This window comes from Gorilla gorilla, chromosome 4 (assembly GCF_029281585.2).
Source record: "Gorilla gorilla gorilla isolate KB3781 chromosome 4, NHGRI_mGorGor1-v2.1_pri, whole genome shotgun sequence".
Taxonomy (NCBI): domain Eukaryota; kingdom Metazoa; phylum Chordata; class Mammalia; order Primates; family Hominidae; genus Gorilla; species Gorilla gorilla.
Genome location: NC_073228.2, coordinates 134,930,073 through 134,948,897, shown reverse-complemented (window position 1 = coordinate 134,948,897; position 18,825 = coordinate 134,930,073). Strand labels below are relative to the sequence as shown.

Below are 18,825 nucleotides of genomic sequence, written 5' to 3'. Positions count from 1 at the left end.
GGATGATGCTGGCCTCATAAAATGAGTTAGGGAGGATTCCCTCTTTTTCTATTGATTGGAATAGTTTCAGAAGGAATGGTACCAGCTCCTCCTTGTACCTCTGGTAGAATTTGGCTGTGAATCCCTCTGGTCCTGGCCTTTTTTTGGTTGGTAAGCTATTAATTATTGCCTCAATTTCAGAGCCTGTTATTGGCCTATAACTGCAGGTAATTTTTAATGAAAGTGTTGACAGTAGTATAACCTACTTGAAAAAGATAACATTTCTTAGGTTACACAGTATATTAATTTTCAAGGGCTCCCGTAGCAAATTACTACAAAGTGGGTGGCTTTGAAAAAACCTAGAAATGTATTCTTTCATAGATCTGGAGACTAGAAGTCTAAGATTAAAGTATTGGCAGGGCCATGTTTCCTCTGAAGTCTCTGGAGAAGAATCCTGATGGTATCTTCTAGCTTATAGTGGTAGCCTGTAGTCTTTGGGTTTCCATAGCTAGTAGGTGCAACACTCCAATCTCTGTCTCCATCTCCAAATGGCCATATCCCCCGTACATCTATGTCTCTATGTCCAGATTGCCCTCTTTGTGTAAGATAACAATGTAACATTAGTCATATTGAATTGAGGGCTTACTTTGATCCAGCATGACCTCACATTAACTGGATTACATCTAGGAAGACCCTATTTCCAAATAAGTTCACACATTTAGAGCATCTGGGTAGATACGAATTTTTGGAAAACACAATTCAGCCAGTGCACATGACATTAGAAACAAATGTCAGCTGAGAAAATTATTAAATACATAAATGTATCAAGAACACTTATTCTGTTTATGTCATCTTTAATGTTTAGGTCATCAATAAAGAGGGTTAACATTTTTAAAATTTAAATTTTATTTAAGTTCTGGGATACATGTTCAGAACATGCAGGTTTGTTACATAGGTAAATGTGTGTGATGGTGGTTTGCTGCACCTATCAATCTTCCACCTAGTTATTAAGCCCTGCAGGCATTAGCTATTTGTCCTTGCCTCTCCACCCCCGACACACCCCAGTGTGTGTGGTTTCCCTTCCTGTGTTTATGTGTTCTCATTTTTCAACTCTCATTTAAGAGTGAGAACATGCAGTATTTGGTTTTTGGTTCCTGTGTTAGTTTGCTGAGGACGATGGCTTCCAGCTTCATCCATGTACCTGCAAAGGCCATGATCTCATTCCTTTTTATGGCTATATAGTATTCCATGAGGTATATGCACCACAATTTCTTTATCCAGTTTATCATTGATGGGCATTTGGGTTGATTCCATGTCTTTGCTATTGTAAATAGTGCTGCAATAAACATATGCATATAGGTATCTTTATTTTATTTTTGGAGATGGAGTCTATCTCTGTCACCCAGGCTGGAGTGCAGTGGCACAATCTTGGCTCACTGCAACCTCCACCTCCCAAGTTCAATCAATTTTCCTGCCTCAGCCTCCTGAGAAGCTGGGACTACAGTTGCGTGCCACTTCGCCCTGGTAACTCTGTACTTTTAGTAGAGATGGGGGTTTCATCATGTTGGCCAGGCTGGTCTTGAACTCCTGACCTCAGGTGATCTGCCATCCTCAGCCTCCCAAAGTGTTGGGATTACAGGTGTGAGCCACCATGCCTGGCCCTTGCATGTATCTTTATAGTAGAATGATTTCTATTCCTTTGGGTATATACCCAGTAATGGGATTGCTGGGTCAAATGGTATTTCTGGTTCTAGATCCTTGAGGAATCACCACACTGTCTTCTACAATGGTTGAACTAATTTACATTCCCTCCAAAAGTGTAAAAGCATTCCTATTTCTCCACAGCCTTGCCAGCATCTGTTGCTTCTTGACTTTGTAATAATCACCATTCTGACTGGCGTAAGATGGTACCTCGTTGTTTTGATTTGCATTTCTCTAATGATCAGCGATGTTGAGCTTTTTTCATATGTTTCTTGGCCATATAAATGTCTTCTTTTGAGAAGTGTCTGTTGGTGTCCTTCACCCACCTTTTGATGGGGTTATTTCTTGTAAATGTGTTTAAGTTACTTATAAATTCAGATGGATCAATTGCAAAAATTTTCTCCCATTTTGTAGTTTGCCTGTTCACTCTTATGGAAGTTTCTTTTGCTGTGCAGAAGCTCTTTAGTTTAATTAGATCTCATTTGTCAATTTTTGCTTTTGTTGCAATTGCTTTTGGTGATTTCATCACAAAATCTTTGCCCATGTCTATGTCCTGAACTGTATTGCCTAGATTTTCTTCTAGGGTTTTTATGGTTTTGGGTTTTACATTTAAGTCTTTAATCCATCTTGAGTTAATTTTTGTATAAGGTGTAAGGAAGGGGTCCAGTTTCAGTTTTCTGTATATGGTTAGCCAGTTTTCCCACCATCATTTATTAAATAGGAAATCCTTTCCCCATTGCATGTTTCCATCAGGTATGTCAAAGATCAGATGGTTGCAGATGTGTGTTGTTATTTCTGAGGTCTCTATTCTGTTCTATTGGTCTATATGTCTGTTTTGGTACCAGTACCATGCTGTTTTGTTTACTGTAGCCTCATAGTGTAGTTTGAAGTCAGGTAGCATGATGCCTCCAGCTTTGTTATTTTTGCTTAGGATTGACTTGGCTCTATGGGCTCTTTTTTGGTTCCACATACATTTTAAAGTAATTTTTTCTAATTCTGTGAAGAATCTCAATGGTAGTTTGATGGGAATAGCATTGAATCTATACATTACTTTGGGCAGTGATATGGTTTGGCTGTGCCTCGACTCAAATCTAAACTTGAATTGTATCTCCCAGAATTCCCAAGTGTTGTAGGAGGGACCCGGGGGAGGTAATTGAATCATGGGGGCCAGTCTTTCCCGTGCTATTCTCGTGATAGTAAATAAGTCTCATGAGAGCTAATGGGTTTATCAGGGGCTTCCACTTTTGCTTCTTCCCCCTTTTTCTCTTGCCACCACCATGTCAGAAGTGTCTTTTGCCTCCCGCCATGATTCTGAGGCCTCCCCAGCCATGTGGAGGTGTAAGTCCAATTAAACTTCTTTTTCTTCCCAGTCTTGGGAATGCCTTTATCAGCAGTGTGAAAACAGACTAATACAGTAAATTGGTACCAGTAGAGTAGGGCGCTGCTGAAAAGCTACCTGAAAATGTGGAAGCGACTTTGGAACTGGGTAATAGGCAGAGGTTGGAACAGTTTGGAGGGATCAGAAGAAGACAGGAAAATGTGGGAAAGTTTGGAACTTCCTAGAGACTTGTTGAATGGCTTTGCCCAAAATGCTGATAGCAATATGGACAACAAAGTCCAGGCTGAGGTGGTCTCAGATGGACATGAGGAACTTTTTGTGAACTGGAGCAAAAGTGACTCTTGTTATATTTTAGCAAAGAGACTGGTGGCATTTTGCTCCTGCCCTAGAGATTTGTGGAATTTTAAACTTGAGAGAGATGATTTAGGGTATCCGATGGAAAAAAATCCTAATCAGCAAAGCATTCAAGAGGTGACTTGGGTGCTGTTAAAAGCATTCGTTTTAAAAGGGAAACAGAGAATAAAAGTTTGGAAAATTTGCAGCCTGACAATGTGATAGAAAAGAAAAACCCATTTTCTGGGGAGAAATTCAAGCCAGCTGCAGAAATTTGCATAAGTGACAAGGAGCCTAATGTTAATCCCCAAGACCATGGGAAATCATCTCCAGGCCACATCAAAGACCTTCACAGCAGTCCCTCCCATCACAGGCCGGGAGGTCTAGGAGGAAAAAGCAGTTTAGTGGGCTGGGCCCAGGGTCCCTCTGCTGTGTGCAGCCTAGGGTCTTGGTGCCTTGTGTCCCAACTGCTCCAGCTGTGGTTGAAAGGCGACAATCTACAGCTCAGGCTGTGGCTTCAGAGGGTGCAAGACCCAAGCCTTGGCAGCTTCTGTGTGGTGTTGAGCCTGCAGGTGCACAGAAGTCAAGAACTGAGGTTTGGGAACCTCTGCCTAGATTTCAGAAGATGTATGGAAACGCCTGGATTCCCAGGCAAAATTTTGCTGCAGGGGCAGGGTCCTCATGGAGAACCTCTGTTAGAGCAATGGAGGAGGAAAATGTGGGATCAGAACCCCCACACAGAGTCCCTACTGGGACTTTGCCTAGTGGAGCTGTGAGTAGAGGGCCACCTTTCTCCAGACCCCAGAATGGTAGATCCACTGACAGCTCGCACTGTGCACCTGGAAAAGTCACAGACACTCAATGCCAGCCAGGGAAATCAGCCAGGAGGGAGACTATACCCTGCAAAGCCACAGGAGTGGAGCTGCCCAAGACCACGGGAACCCACCTTTTGCATCAGTGTGACTTGGACGTGAGACCTGGAGTCAAAGGAGATTGCTTTGAAGCTTAAAAATTTGATGGCCCCACTGGATTTTGGACTTGCATGGGCCCTGTAGCCTCTTTACTTTGGCCAATTTCTCCCATTTGGAATGGCTGTATTTACCCAATACCTGTACCCCCATTGTATCTAGGAAGTAACTAGCTTGCTTTTGATTTTACAGGCTCATTGGCAGAAGCAGCTTGCCTTGTCTCAGATGAGACTTTGGACTGTGAACTCTTGGGTTAATGCTGAAATGGTACTGTTGGGAAGGGATGATTGGTTTTGAAATGTGAAGACATAAGATTTGGAGGGGCCAGGGGTGGAATGATATGGTTTGTCTGTGCCACCACCCAAATCTCAACTTGAATTGTTTGATTCAAGGCCTCATGTATTGTACTGTATGATTCGGAGGCCTCCCCAGCCATGTGGAAATGTAAGCTCAATTAAACTTCTTTTTCTTCCCAGTCTCGGGTATGTCTTTATCAGCAGCATGAAAATGGACTAATTCAGGCAGTACGGCCATTTTCATGATATTGATTCTCCCTATCCATGAGGATGGAATGCTCCTTAATTTGTTCGTGCCTTCTCTTATTTCCTTGAGCAGTGGTTTGTAATTCTCCTTGAAGAGGTCCTTCATGTCCCTTGTTAGCTGTATTGCTAGGTTTATTCTCTTTGTAGCAATTGTGAATGTGAGTTCATTCATTATTTGGCTGTATGCTTGTCTATTGTGGGTATATAGGAATGCTTGCTTTTTGTACATTGATTTTATATCCTGAGACTTTGCTGAAGTTGCTGATCAGCTTAAGGAGCTTTTGGGCTGAGATGATGGGGTTTTCTAAATATAGGATCATGTCGCCTGCAAACAGAGACAATTTGATTTCCTCTCTTCCTATTTGAATACCATTTATTTCTTTCTCTTGCCTGATTTCCCTGGCTAGAACTTCCAATACTTGTTGAATAGGAGTGGTGAGAGAGGGCATCCTTGTCTTGTGCCCATTTGCAAAGGGAATGCTTCCAGCTTTTGCCCATTCAGGTATGATATTGGCTGTGGGTGTCATAGTTCTTATTATTTTGAGATATGTTCCATCAATACCTAGTTCATAGAGAATTAACAGGAAGGGATGTTGAATTTTATTGAAGGCCCTTTTCTGCATCTGAGATAATCATGTGTGGTTTTTGTCATTGGTCCTGTTTATGTGATGGATTATGTTTACTGATTTGCCTATGTTAGAGCAGCCTTGCATCCCAGGGATGAAGCTGACTTGATTGTGGTGGATAAGCTTTTTGATGTGCTGCTGGATTCAGTTTGCCAGTATTTTTTTGAGGATTTTTGCATCAATGTTCATCAGGAATATTGGCCTGAAGTTTTCTTCTTCTTCTTCTTTTTTTTCTTTTGCAAGGTTTGGTATCAGGATGATGTTGGCCTCATAAAATGAGTTAGGGAGGAGTCCCTCATTTTCACGTGTTCGGAATAGTTTCAGAAGGGTACCAGCTCCTCTTTGTGCCTCTGGTAAATTTGGCTATGTATCCATTTGGTCCTGGGCTTTTTTTGGTTGGTAGGCTATTGATTATTGCCTCAATTTCAGAAATCGTTATTGGTCTATTCAAGGATTCAGCTTCCTCCTGGTTTAGTTTTGGGAGGGTGTATGTGTCCAGGAATTTATCCATTTCTTCTAGATTTTCTAGTTATTTGCACAGAGGTGTTTATAGTATTCTCTGATGGTAGTTTGTATTTCTGTGGTGTCAGTGGTGATATCCCCTTTATCATTTTTTATTGTGTCTATTTGATTCTTCTCTTCTACTTTATTAGTCTAGCTTGTGGTCTATTTTATTTTTTTATTTTTTCAAAAAAACCAGCTCCTGTATTCATTGATTTTTTTGAAGGTTTTTTGTTTGTGTGTCTCTCTCTTTCAATTCTGCTCTGGTCTTAGTTATTTCTTGTCTTCTGCTAGCTTTTGGATTTATTTGCTCTTGCTTCTCTAGTTCTTTTAGTAGTGATGTTAGGGTGTCTATTTGAGATCTTTCTAGCTTTCTGATGTGGGCATTTAGTGCTGTAAATTTCCCTCTTAACATTGCTTTAGCTGCATCCTAGGAATTCTGGTACGTTGTCTCTTTGTTCTCATTGGTTTCAAAGAACTTTTTGACTTCTGCCTTCATTTCATTATTTACCCAGGAGTCATTCAGTTGGTTAATTTCCATGTAGTTGTGTGATTTTGAGTGAGTTTCTTAATCCTGAGTTCTAATTTGGATTTTTTCTTCTTTTGGCTATTATGAATAATGCTGCTACGAATACTCACGTACAAGTTTTCATAAAGACATATGTTTTCATTTCTCTTTGGGATCCATCTAGACGTGAAGTTGCTGGATCATATGGCAACTCTATGTTTAACTTTCTGAGGAGTAGCCAAACTGTTTTCCGGTAGCTGCATCATTTCACATTCCTACCAGCAACATATGAGTGTTCCAAGTTCTCCACATCCTTGCTAACATTTGTTATTTGCCAGTTTAAAAACATTATTGCCATCCTTGTGGGTGTGGAGTAGTGTCTCATGGTTTTGATTTGCATTTCTTAATGGCAAATGATGTTGAGTATCTTTTCATGTGCTTATTGGCTATTTATGTATCTTTTTTGGAAAACTGACTATTCAAATCATTTGATCATTTTAACATTAGGTTTTTTTTAGGTTTTTTTTATTATTGAGTTGTAAATATTTTTTATATATTCTTAATACAAGTCTCTTATCAGCTATATGATTTAGAAATATTTTCTGCCATCCTGTGGATTGACTTCCCACTTTCTTGCAAATAGTTTTTAGCAAAATTATTTTATTGTTCGATATAACAATTTGTTAGTCAATAAACATTCCAAAATGTACTGTGATAAAACAGAACAGCAATGACACCTCTATGTGTAGCTTCATGTTACACTTAGGAGTTTACAATGGGATAGCAGAGGGCAGAGTATTGCTTCATGTGCATGCTCATCTGCAGAATGTTCAGATTCAGATGTATGAGCCTCCTATTTGTCTTGCATTTCACTGGACTTCATAGTTGAAACAGAGAAGACTTTGGAACTGGTGGTAGTTTTTCACTTACAGGAATTAAAACTCTTAAGCAAATATAGGAAGGAAAAGAGGCTACTGTGAATCATGCAGGCAATTCCCTTTGTGGTTGTGCAATTGAACATGAGGCACATGGACAAAAAGCAAAAAACTCCGAGCTCATTGCAGATGTTCAATAAATGACAGCTGGGTGAATAAATGAATCAATGAGAGTGTGTGAGGTGAATGCCTTGGCATCCTAGGTTTCTACTTGTTGCAACATCATGACCTTGATTGTGCCTGTCTAGGTCACTGTGCACTGTCTAAGGTTTGTGTGTACTTGGGGAAGAAAAAATATTTCTAAGGCAACCTGGATTATCATAAATAAGTAAATTGCCCAACTATTATGCAGAATGAAAACTTTATTTTCTGAAAACTTCATTCTGGGCACTTAAAATTTTTGCCCTTTTATAAAATGAGCTGCTTGGTAGTTAATGCAAATTAAACACTTGCTTGATGTTCAATATCTAGAAATGGTGCAATTTAGGACAACCTAGGAGCAAGATGCTTAAAGCAGGTGTATGGTCTATGTGAGGTCTCATAGCCAGTTTAGAGACAAGCTAGTGACACTGGTGCAGTTGGGATAACAGCGACTGAGATTATGTTAATTAGAAGGATCAAACAGTTATTTTCTGTGCATATTCTTAAGCATGACTCTTTCAATGAACAAAACCTCCACTGGTAATAAATAAGGAAAGTGGGCCTAGTACATTACATTTTGTCTTAGTCCATTTGGGCTGCTATTACAAAATACCATAGTCTGGGTGGCTTATAAACAACAAAAAATTATTTCTCCTAGTCTTAGAGGTTGGGAAGTTCAAGATCAAGGTGCCGTCATGACTGGGTTCCGGTGAAGGCCCTCTTCTGGGTTGCAGACTGATGACTTTTTGCTGTGTCCTCACATGGTAGAAAGGGCAAGGCAGCTCTCTGAGGCCTCTTTTTTTTTTTTGAGACAGAGTCTCACTCTGTCACCCAGGCTGGAGTGCAGTGGCGCAATCTGAGCTCACTGCAAGCTCTGCCTTCTGTTCACGCCATTCTCCTGCCTCAGCCTCCCAAGTAGCTGGGACTACAGGCATCCACCACCACACCTGGCTAATTTTTTGTATTTTTTAGTAGAGACAGGGTTTCACCATCTTAGCCAGGATAGTCTCAATCTCCTGAGCTCATGATCTGCCCGCCTCGGCCTCCCAAAGTGCTGGGATTACAGGTGTGAGCTACCATGCCCAGCCTCCGAGGCCTCTTTTTTAAAATAACTTTTAATAATAATTTTAAATTGAGAATTTAAAAATTATATGTATTTATGGTATACAATGTGGTGTTTTCATATATGTATACATTGTGGTGTTTTCATATATGTATACATTGTGGAATGGTTAAACCAAGCTATTAACATATGAATCACCTCACATGCTTATCATTTTTTTGTTGTGAGAACATTTAAAATCTACACTTAGCAATTTTCAAGTGTACATTATTATTAACTACAGTCACTGTGCTGGATAATAGATCTCCAGAACTTAATTCCTCCCAGCTGAAACTTTGTGCCCTTCAATCAACATTTCCCCATTCCACACCCCCTTCTCCAGCTCCTGGCAACCACTGTTTTACTCTCTGCTTTCATGAGTTTGACTTTTTTAGATTCCACACAAAAGTGAGATCATGCAGTGTTTGTCTTTCTGTGCCTGGCTTATTTCACTTATCATAACTGTTTCAGGTCTATCTATATTATAACAAATTACAGGTTTCCCTTCTTTTTAAAGGCTGAATAGTATACCATTGTATATATATCTATCACATTTTCTTTATCCATTTATCCATTCATGAACATTTAGGTTGAGTCCAAATCTTGGCAATTTTGAATAATGCTGCAGTGAATGTGAGAGTGCAGATATCTCTTTGATATCCTGGTTTAATTTCCTTTGGATGCATAGCCAGAAGTAGGATTGCTGGATAATATAGGAGTTCTATTTTTAATTTTTTTTGGGAACTTTCTTAATGTTTTCCATAATGGCTGTACTAATTTACATTTCCACCAACAGTATACAAGGGTTTTCTTTTTCCACAAACTTCCTAACATTTGTTATCTTTGGTCTTTTTGATAATAGCCTGAGTCCTCTCAGATAGGGGCACTAATCCCATTCATGAAGACTCAGTCTTCGTGACCTAATCACCTCCCAAAGGCCCCACCTTTTAAGACCATCACGTTGATCATTAGGTTTCAACACACAAATTTTGGAGAGAGACAAAATATTCAGGGCATAACAATTCATTTCTTGAATCTTTTATGTTCTGTAGCAAATGGCCCTTGGAACATAGGATTCAGAGAATAGCACCTTATCAACATCTCTTATAAAAATCATCTCTTACTTTTAGTGAATCTTAGTTAACACATGCTTATTATACTAAAATACATTGAGACATTGATGTTACAATGTAAGAATAATTGTCTTTTGGGGGCTTGGTATCCTTCTGAAACTGATACGAGCAAGATGAATAAAAGGGTGATACTTAATTTGCCTTTAAGATCATTTCTTACCACTTTTCTCAAAACATGGGATTGCATTCTATACAGGTCATGGTTCTATTGATTGCTTGATCATAGACCAAGCTATGATAAGGGTGCAACCTTATCATTAGCCATCTAACCAGTTGATGGCATTCCTGAGTATGACTGATGTAGAACAAAAGAATTCTAGCTCTTTAATTCTGTAGGAGCTTTGCTCTGAAAATATCCTGGGACAGAAAGACATGAGGCCAAGACTAAGACAAAAATTGAGGAAGTAATAGGCCTTTTGGGCAAATTAATGCTGGCATGCCAATTAACTGAATTTGTCTTTCCTGATTTTAATAGATCCTGAAGAACCGTTCCAGCAGTGTTTGTTGCTGTTGTACTAAACCAGAGCCATTAAGATATCAGGCCAATAAAATGTCACCTGATTAATTTGCCTGGATGTGGCTATGAACCTATTTGAAATCAAAGAATTATTGCATTGAATTGAATTGTGTACATTAGGAGATTTAAAATATTATTACTAAAATACCTTTTTATTATGTATAGTTTGTTGTATAATGTTTTCAATTTATCACATTATATTAGCCTTTTTTGTGATTGCAGGAAAGAGTCATGTCAGTTAAGAAAGGCATAGCTTTCAATTTTTCAATTGAAAATTTGGATTGAAACCTACAGATTTTTCAATTGAAACCTTCAGTTTTTGGAACTGTTTACTGCAAAATAGTCATAGTGTTATAGTTGCATTTAGATGTGTATGAAAACACATCTGAATATTAGCTGCATTATACAATACTCATAAGGAAATAGTGTTTTTTTCTTCTCAGGTAATATGGGCTAAAATATAGTGCTGCATATAAAAAAATCAGAATGGTAGCAGAAAAAGGCTTGGAGTTCATGGTTAATTTATTCCTGAAAATAGTTTTTCTCCCCATTTTCAATTGAGATAAAGATAATATAAAGTGAAATGCTCAGATGTTACAGGTACCATTTAATCTTCTTTGATGAATGCATATCAATAAACAGAACATTTCCATCTTGGAAAATTCCTTTCACCTTTCCCAGTCAACCTCCCCAGGAGCAAAAAACTGATTTCTATCCCCAAAGATTAGTTTTGCTTATTCTAGAATTCATATACTCTAGCTGGAATCATACAGATATACTTTTTTTTGTGTTTGCTTATTTCATTAAGCATAATAATTTCATAATGTTTCCTTTTTTATTTTTTGAGATAAATTCTTGCTTTGTTACCCAGCCTTGAGTGCAGTGGCATGGTCTCAGCTCGCTGCAACCTCCACCTACCTCCTGGGTTCAAGTGATTCTCGTGCTTCAGCCTCCCAAGTAGCTGAGATTACAGGCATGTGCCACCACATCTGGGTAATGTTTGTATTTTTAGGAAAGACAGGGTTTCACCATGTTGGCCAGGCTGGTCTCGAATTCCTGGCCTCAAGTAATCCACCTGCCTCAGCTTCCCAAAATGCTGGGATTACAGGTATGAGCAACTGCACCTGGCTTATCCATGTTTTAATGCATGTCAGTAATTCATGCCATTTCATTGCTAAGAAGTATCCCATTATATGAGTGTACCATAGTTGTTGTATGTTCTGCCACATTACTAAATTTGTTTATTACTTTTAGTAGTATTCTTGTAAATTCTTTAGAATTTTTGTCAAACACAACCATGTCATCTGAAAATAAAGACAGTTTATATCTATCTTTTGAATCTTTCTGCCTGTTTTTTTTTTTCTTACCTTATTGCACTATCTGGGACCTCTAGTTCAATATTGAATAGATGGGTCGAGAGCAGGGATCCTTGCCTTGTACATTTACTTGGTGACGATCATCTGGGTTGTTTCCAGTTTTTGGCTATTATTAATAAAGCTGCTGTGAACATTCATGTACAAGTGATTTTGTGCATATATGCTTTCATTTCTCTTGGGTAAATAGGAATGGAACAGTTAGAAGGAAAATGAGTCCTGGATTATCAGGTAAATTTATGTTTAACATTTTAAGAAAATGGCAAGTGATTTTTTAAAGTTGTTGTAGCATTTTATACTTCACTAGCAATGCATGAGAGTTCCAGTTGCTCCATGTCCTTTTCAACATTTGGCACTTTTTTTTTCATTTTAGCCAATCTGATGAGCATGAAGTGATATCTCATTATGGTTTTAACTTGAATTTCTCTGATGACAAATGATATTGAACACTTTTTCTACAAATTATTGGCCACACAACATTTACATATCTTTTTTTGTGATGTGTTTAAGTGTTTTAATTTTTAAATTGGGTTGTTTGTCTTTTTGTTAGGTGATACAGATGTTCTTTGTATATTCTGCTATAAATACTTTGTCAGTTTTATGTATTATGAATATTGTATCCCACAGACATGGCTTTATATTTATTTCTTGATGATGTTTTGTGAAGAGCAAAACTTTTTAGGTTTTAGATATAATTTAGATAAATTATAAAAATAAATTCTTTTTCTATTATGATTTGTAATTTCTGTGCACTTGCCAAGAAACCTGTGCCTAACCCAAGCTTTTAAGGTTTTTCTCCTATATTTTCTTCTAATAGCTTTATTGTTGTAGTGTTTATATATGAGTCCATTATCAATCTTTGATTTGGAGTATGGTGTGAAGTAGGTATCAAAATTATTTTATTCCAAAGGGAAATTCAGTTGTTCTGTACCATTTATTAAAGAGGGGTTCCTTTACCATTGATTAGCTATACTGCTCTTACTAAAACCAAGGCTCTATTTCTGTACTATCTATTCAGTTCCATTTATCTCCTTTTTCCAGTGCTATTTTTCTCTTGATTACAGTTGCTTTATAAGAAGTCTTAAAGTCAGGTAGCATAAGTTCTCCATTTTTCTTCTTTTTTTCCCACTAAAGGGAATTTTAGCTATTTTCATCCTTTGCCTCTTCAGATAAATTTTAAAATTATCTCACCAATTAAAAAAACTTCTATAGATTTTAATTGTTATTTCATTGAATCTGAAGATAAGTTTGGGGAGAACTGACATTAATATTGAGTCTTCTGATTCATGAACATAGTATTTATTCATTTATTTAGGTTTTCTCTAGTTTCTGTCAGTAATGTTTTATAGTTTTTAGTATAGAAATCTTTTACATCATTTGCTAAGTATATTTCTAAATAGTTGATGCTTTTGTAAAATTTAAAATTTAATTTATTTATTTTGAGAGGGAATCTCACTCCATCCAGGTTGGAGTACAGTGGTTTGATCTTGGCTCACTGTAACCTCTGCCTCCTGGGTTAAAGGTTTCTCCTGCCTCAGCCTCCCTAGCAGCTGGGAGTACAGGCATGCACCATCATACCTGGCTAATTTTTGTATTTTTAGTAGAGATGGGGTTTCATTATGTTGGCCAGGCTGGTCTCAAACTCCTGACCTCAAGTGACCCACCCACTTCGGCCTCCCAAAGTGCTGGGATTACAGTCACGAGCTACTGGTGCCCAGCTTAAAATTTCATTTTCAAATGGTTAATTACTAGTATATAGGTAAATAAATGTAGTTATTTTTGGATAGTGACTTTATGTTGTGCCACATTACTAAATTTGTTTATTACTTTTAGCAGTATTCTTGTAAATTATTTATAATTTTTGTCAAACACAACCATGTCATCTGAGAATAAAGACAGTTTATATCTATCTTTTGAATCTTTCTGCCTGTTTTTTTTTTCCTTACCTTATTGCACCATCTGGGACCTCTAGTTCAATATTGAATAGATGGGTCGAGAGCAGAGATCCTTGCCTTGTTTTGATCTAAGGAAAAAAATTATTACTTTAGTGTTACATATAATATTATCTATAGGCTTTACTTAGATGCCGCAATGGTTTGAATATTTTGTGTCTCTTCAAAATTTATGTTGAAACTCAATCCCTAATGCAATAGTATTAAGAGGTGGAGTCTTTGGGGGAAGTGATTAAGTCATGAGCTCTCATGAATGGATTATTACCCTTATTAAAGAGCTTGAGAGAACTACCTATGCCCTTTTCTTTGGCCCTTCTGTCCCTTTTGCTATGTGAATAGACAAAGTATGCCCCCTCCACAGGATGCAGCAACCAGGTGCCATATTGGAAGCAGATAAGAGGCCCTCACCAAACACCAAACCTTCTTACTTAAATTAGAATCAGAAGAAATTGATTTTATATCTTCATTTTTTTTTTTTGAGACAGAGTCTCACTCTGTCACCCAGGCTGGAGTACAGTGCCACAATCTCCGCTCACTGCCACTTCTGCCTCCCAGGTTCAAGCGATTCTCCTGCCTCAGCCTCCCAAGTAGCTGGGATTACAGGCACCCACCACCACACCCAGCTAATTTTTTGTATTTTTAGTAGAGATGGGGTTTCACCATCTTGGCCAGGCTGGTCTTGAATTCCTGACCTCATGATCCACCTGCCTCAGCCTCCCAAAGTGCTGGGATTATAGATGTGAGCCACCGCGTCCGGCCTATATCTTTATTCTTTTAAAAAGCATAGACATTTAAAGCTATAAATTTCCCTCCCAGAAGTAGTTTTGCTGTATCATAAAAATTTTAACATGTTCTGTTTTCAGTGAGTTCAAAATATTTTCTAATTTCTTTTGTGCTTTAGTTTTGAGCCATGTGTTATTTATTAGTGTATTTTAAGTTTCAAACATTTGGGAGATTTTCTAGGTTTCTTATTGATTTCTAATTTAATACCATTGTAATCAGAGGACATATTCTGTATAATTTCAAACCTTTTAAATTTACTGAGGCCTGTCATGTGGCCCATTACACGGTGTATTTTGGTGACTGTTTCATGTGCATTCTGTTCTTCTTGGATGCAGTGTTCCATAAAAGTTAGTGCAATTTAATTGGTAATATTGTTCTGATATTCTATATCTTTACTGGTTTCTCTTTGGTTCACTGGTTCTTTCTATTAATAGGAGAGAGACATTAAATTTTCCAACTATGAACGAGAACTTGTCTATGGTTTCCTTTAGTTTTACCATTTTTTTGCCTTATATTTTTGGGAGCTTTAATATTAAATACGAGCACATTTAGTATTTTTGCATTACTTTGATTAATTCGCCCTTTTGTTAGGTCTTTCTGTCTCTGATAATATTTATCTTAAATACCCATCTGGGTCCTTACTTCTTATTTATATGGCCACATTAGCTTTATTATGCACAGTCATGGGAGGGTAAATAGTTTTTTTCCTTTTAAAATTTCAACCTATGTATATCTTTATTTTGAAATTGTGGGGTGGAGCCAAGATGGCCGAACAGGAACAGCTCCAATCTACAGCTCCCAGCATGAGTGATGCAGAAGACAAGTGATTTCTGCATTTCCAACTGAGGTACCAGGTTCATCTCACTGGGGAGTGTCGAAAAGTGGGTGCAGGACAGTGGGTGCAGCGCACTGAACATGAGTCAAAGCAGGGTGAGGCATCGCCTCACCCGGGAAGCGCAAGGGGTCAGGGAAGTCCCTTTCCTAGTCAAAGAAAGGGGTGACAGACGGCACCTGGAAAATCGGGTCACTCCCACCCTAATACTGCGCTTTTCCAATGGTCTTAGAAAATGGCACACCAGGAGATTATATCCTGTGCATGGCTTGGAGGGTCCTATTCCCACGGAGCCTCACTCATTGCTAGCACAGCAGTCTGAGATCAAACTGCAAGGTGGCAGTCAGGCTGCGGGAGAGGCGCCCACCATTGCTGACGCTTGAGTAGGTAAACAAAGTGGCTGGGAAGCTCGAACTGCATGGAGCCCACCACAGCTCAAGGAGGCCTGCCTGCCTCTGTAGACTCCACCTCTGGGGGCAGGGCATAGCCAAACAAAAGGCAGCAGAATCCTCTGCAGACTTAAATGTCCCTGTCTGACAGCTCTGAAGAGAGTAGTGGTTCTCCCAGCATGCAGTTGGAGATCTGAGAACGGACAGACTGCTGCCTCAAGTGGGTCCCTGACTCCAGAGTAGCCTACTGGGAGGCACCCCCTAGTAGGGGCAGAATGATACCTCACATGGCCGGGTACTCCTCTGAAACAAAACTTCCAGAGGAATGATCAGGCAGCAACATCTGCTGTTCACCAATATCTGCTCTTCTGCAGCCTCTGCTGCTGATACCCAGGCAAACAGCGTCTGGAGTGGACCTCCAGCAAACTCCAACAGACCTGCAGCTGAGGGTCCCGACTGTCAGAAAGAAAACTAACAAACAGAAAGGACATCCACACCAAAACCCCATCTGTACGTCACCATCATCAAAGATCAAAGGTAGATAAAACCACAAAGATGGGGAAAAAACAGAGCAGAAAAACTGGAAACTCTAAAAATCAGAGTGCTTCTCCTCCTCCAAAGGAACGCAGCTCCTCACCAGCAATGGAACAAAGCTGGGCGGAGAATGACTTTGACGAGTTGAGAGAAGAAGGCTTCAGACAATCAAACTACTCCGAGCTAAAGGAGGAAGTTCTAACCAATGGCAAAGAAGTTAAAAACCTTGAAAAAAAATTAAGACGAATGGCTAACTAGAATAACAGATGCAGAGAAGTCCTTAAAGGACCTGATGGAGCTGAAAACCACGGCACGAGAACTACGTGTCGAATGCACAAGCCTCAGTAGCCGATGCGATCAACTGGAAGAAAGGGTATCAGTGATGGAAGATGAAATGAATGAAATGAAGTGAGAAGAGAAGTTTAGAGAAAAAAGAATAAAAAGAAACGAACGAAGCCTCCAAGAAATATGGGACTATGGAAAAGACCAAATCTATGCCTGATTGGTGTACCTGAAAGTGACGGGGAGAATGGAACCAAGTTGGAAAACACTCTGCAGGATATTATCCAGGAGAACTTCCCCAATCTAGCAAGGCAGGCCAACATTCCGATTCAGGAAATACATAGAATGCCACAAAGATACTCCTCGAGAAGAGCAACTCCAAGACACATAATTGTCAGATTCACCAAAGTTGAAATGAAGGAAAAAATGTTAAGGGCAGCCAGAGAGAAAGGTCGGGTAACACATAAAGGGAATCCCATCAGACTAACAGCTGATTTCTCGGCAGAAACTCTACAAGCCAGAAGAGAGTGGGGGCCAATATTCAACATTCTTAAATAAAAGAATTTTCAACCCAGAATTTCATATCCAGCCAAACTAAGCTTCATAAGTGAAGGAGAAATAAAATACTTTACAGACAAGCAAATGCTGAGAGATTTTGTCACCACCAGACCTGCCCTAAAAGAGCTCCTGAAGGAAGCACTAAACATGGAAATGATCAACCGGTACCAGCCACTGCAAAAACATGCCAAATTGTAAAGACCATCGAGGCTAGGAAGAAACTGCATCAACTAACAAGCAAAATAACCAGCTAACATCACAATGACAGGATCAAATTCACACATAACAATATTAACCTTAAATGTAAATGGGCTAAATGCTCCAATTAAAAGACACAGACTGGCAAATTGGATAGAGTCAAGATCCATCAGTGTGCTGTATTCAGGAAACCCATCTCATGTGCAGAGACACACATAGGCTCAAAATAAAGGGATGGAGGAAGATCTACCAAGCTAATGGAAAACAAAAAAAGGCAGGGGTTGCAATCCTAGTCTCTGATAAAACAGACTTTAAACCAACAAAGATCAAAAGAGACAAAGAAGGCCATTACATAATGGTAAAGGGATCAATTCAACAAGAAGAGCTAACCTAAATATATACGCACCCAATACAGGAGCACCCAAATTCATAAAGCAAGTCCTTAGAGACCTACAAAGAGACTTAGACTCCCACACATTAATAATGGGAGACTTTAACACCCCACTGTCAACATTAGACAGATCGACAAGACAGAAAGTCAACAAGGATACCCAGGAATTGAACTCAGCTCTGCACCAAGCAGACCTAAAAGACATCTGCAGAACTCTCCACCCCAAATCAACAGAATATACATTCTTTTCAGCACCACACCACACCTATTCCAAAACTGACCACATAGTTGGAAGTAAAGCTCTCCTCAGCAAATGTAAAAGAACAGAAATTATAACAAACTGTCTCTCAGACCACAGTGCAATCAAACTAGAACTCAGGATTAAGAAACCCACTCAAAACCACTCAACTACATGGAAACTGGACAACCTGCTCCTGAATGACTACTGGGTACATAACGAAATGAAGGCAGAAATAAAATTGTTCTTTGAAACCAATGAGAACAAAGACACAACATACAAGAATCTCTGGGACACATTTAAAGCAGTGTGCGGAGGGGAATTTATAGCACTAAATGCCCACAAGAGAAAGCAGGAAAGATCTAAAATTGACACCCTAACATCACAATTAAAAGAACTAGAGAAGCAAGAGCAAACACATTCAAAAGCCAGCAGAAGGCAAGAAATAACTAAGATCAGAGCAGAACTGAAGGAAATACAGACATAAAAATCCCTTCAAAAAATCAATGAATCCAGGAGCTCGTTTTTTGAAAAGATCAACAAAATTGATAGACCACTAGCAAGACTAATAAAGAAGAAAAGAGAGAAGAATCAAATAGAGGCAATAAAAAGTGATAAAGGGGATATCACCACTGATCCCACAGAAATACAAACTACCATCAGAGAATACTATAAATACCTCTATGCAAATAAACTAGAAAGTCTAGAAGAAGTGGATAAATTTCTGGACACATACACCCTCCCAAGACTAAACCGGGAAGAAATTGAATCTCTGAATAGACCAATTACAGCCTCTGAAATTGAGGCAATAATTAATAGCTTACCAACCAAAAAAAGTCCAGGACCAGATAGATTCACAGCCGAATTCTACCAGAGGTACAAGGAGGAGCTGGTACCGTTCCTTCTGAAACTATTCCAATCAACAGAAAAAGAGGGAATCCTCCCTAACTCATTTTATGAGGCTGGCAAC

At 38.9% G+C, this 18,825-nt stretch overlaps 1 long non-coding RNA gene across 3 annotated transcripts in view; it reads right to left on the bottom strand.

Moving 5' to 3' along the window:
• Positions 1-18,825, bottom strand: part of LOC109026894 (uncharacterized) — a 124,117-nt gene that overhangs the window by 93,966 nt on the left and 11,326 nt on the right. For all 3 annotated transcript variants that reach the window (XR_008679688.2, XR_010133936.1, XR_002005947.3), the window contains exon 4: positions 13,645-13,721. This is a non-coding gene — a long non-coding RNA (uncharacterized lncRNA). The remainder of the gene's footprint in view (positions 1-13,644; positions 13,722-18,825) is intronic.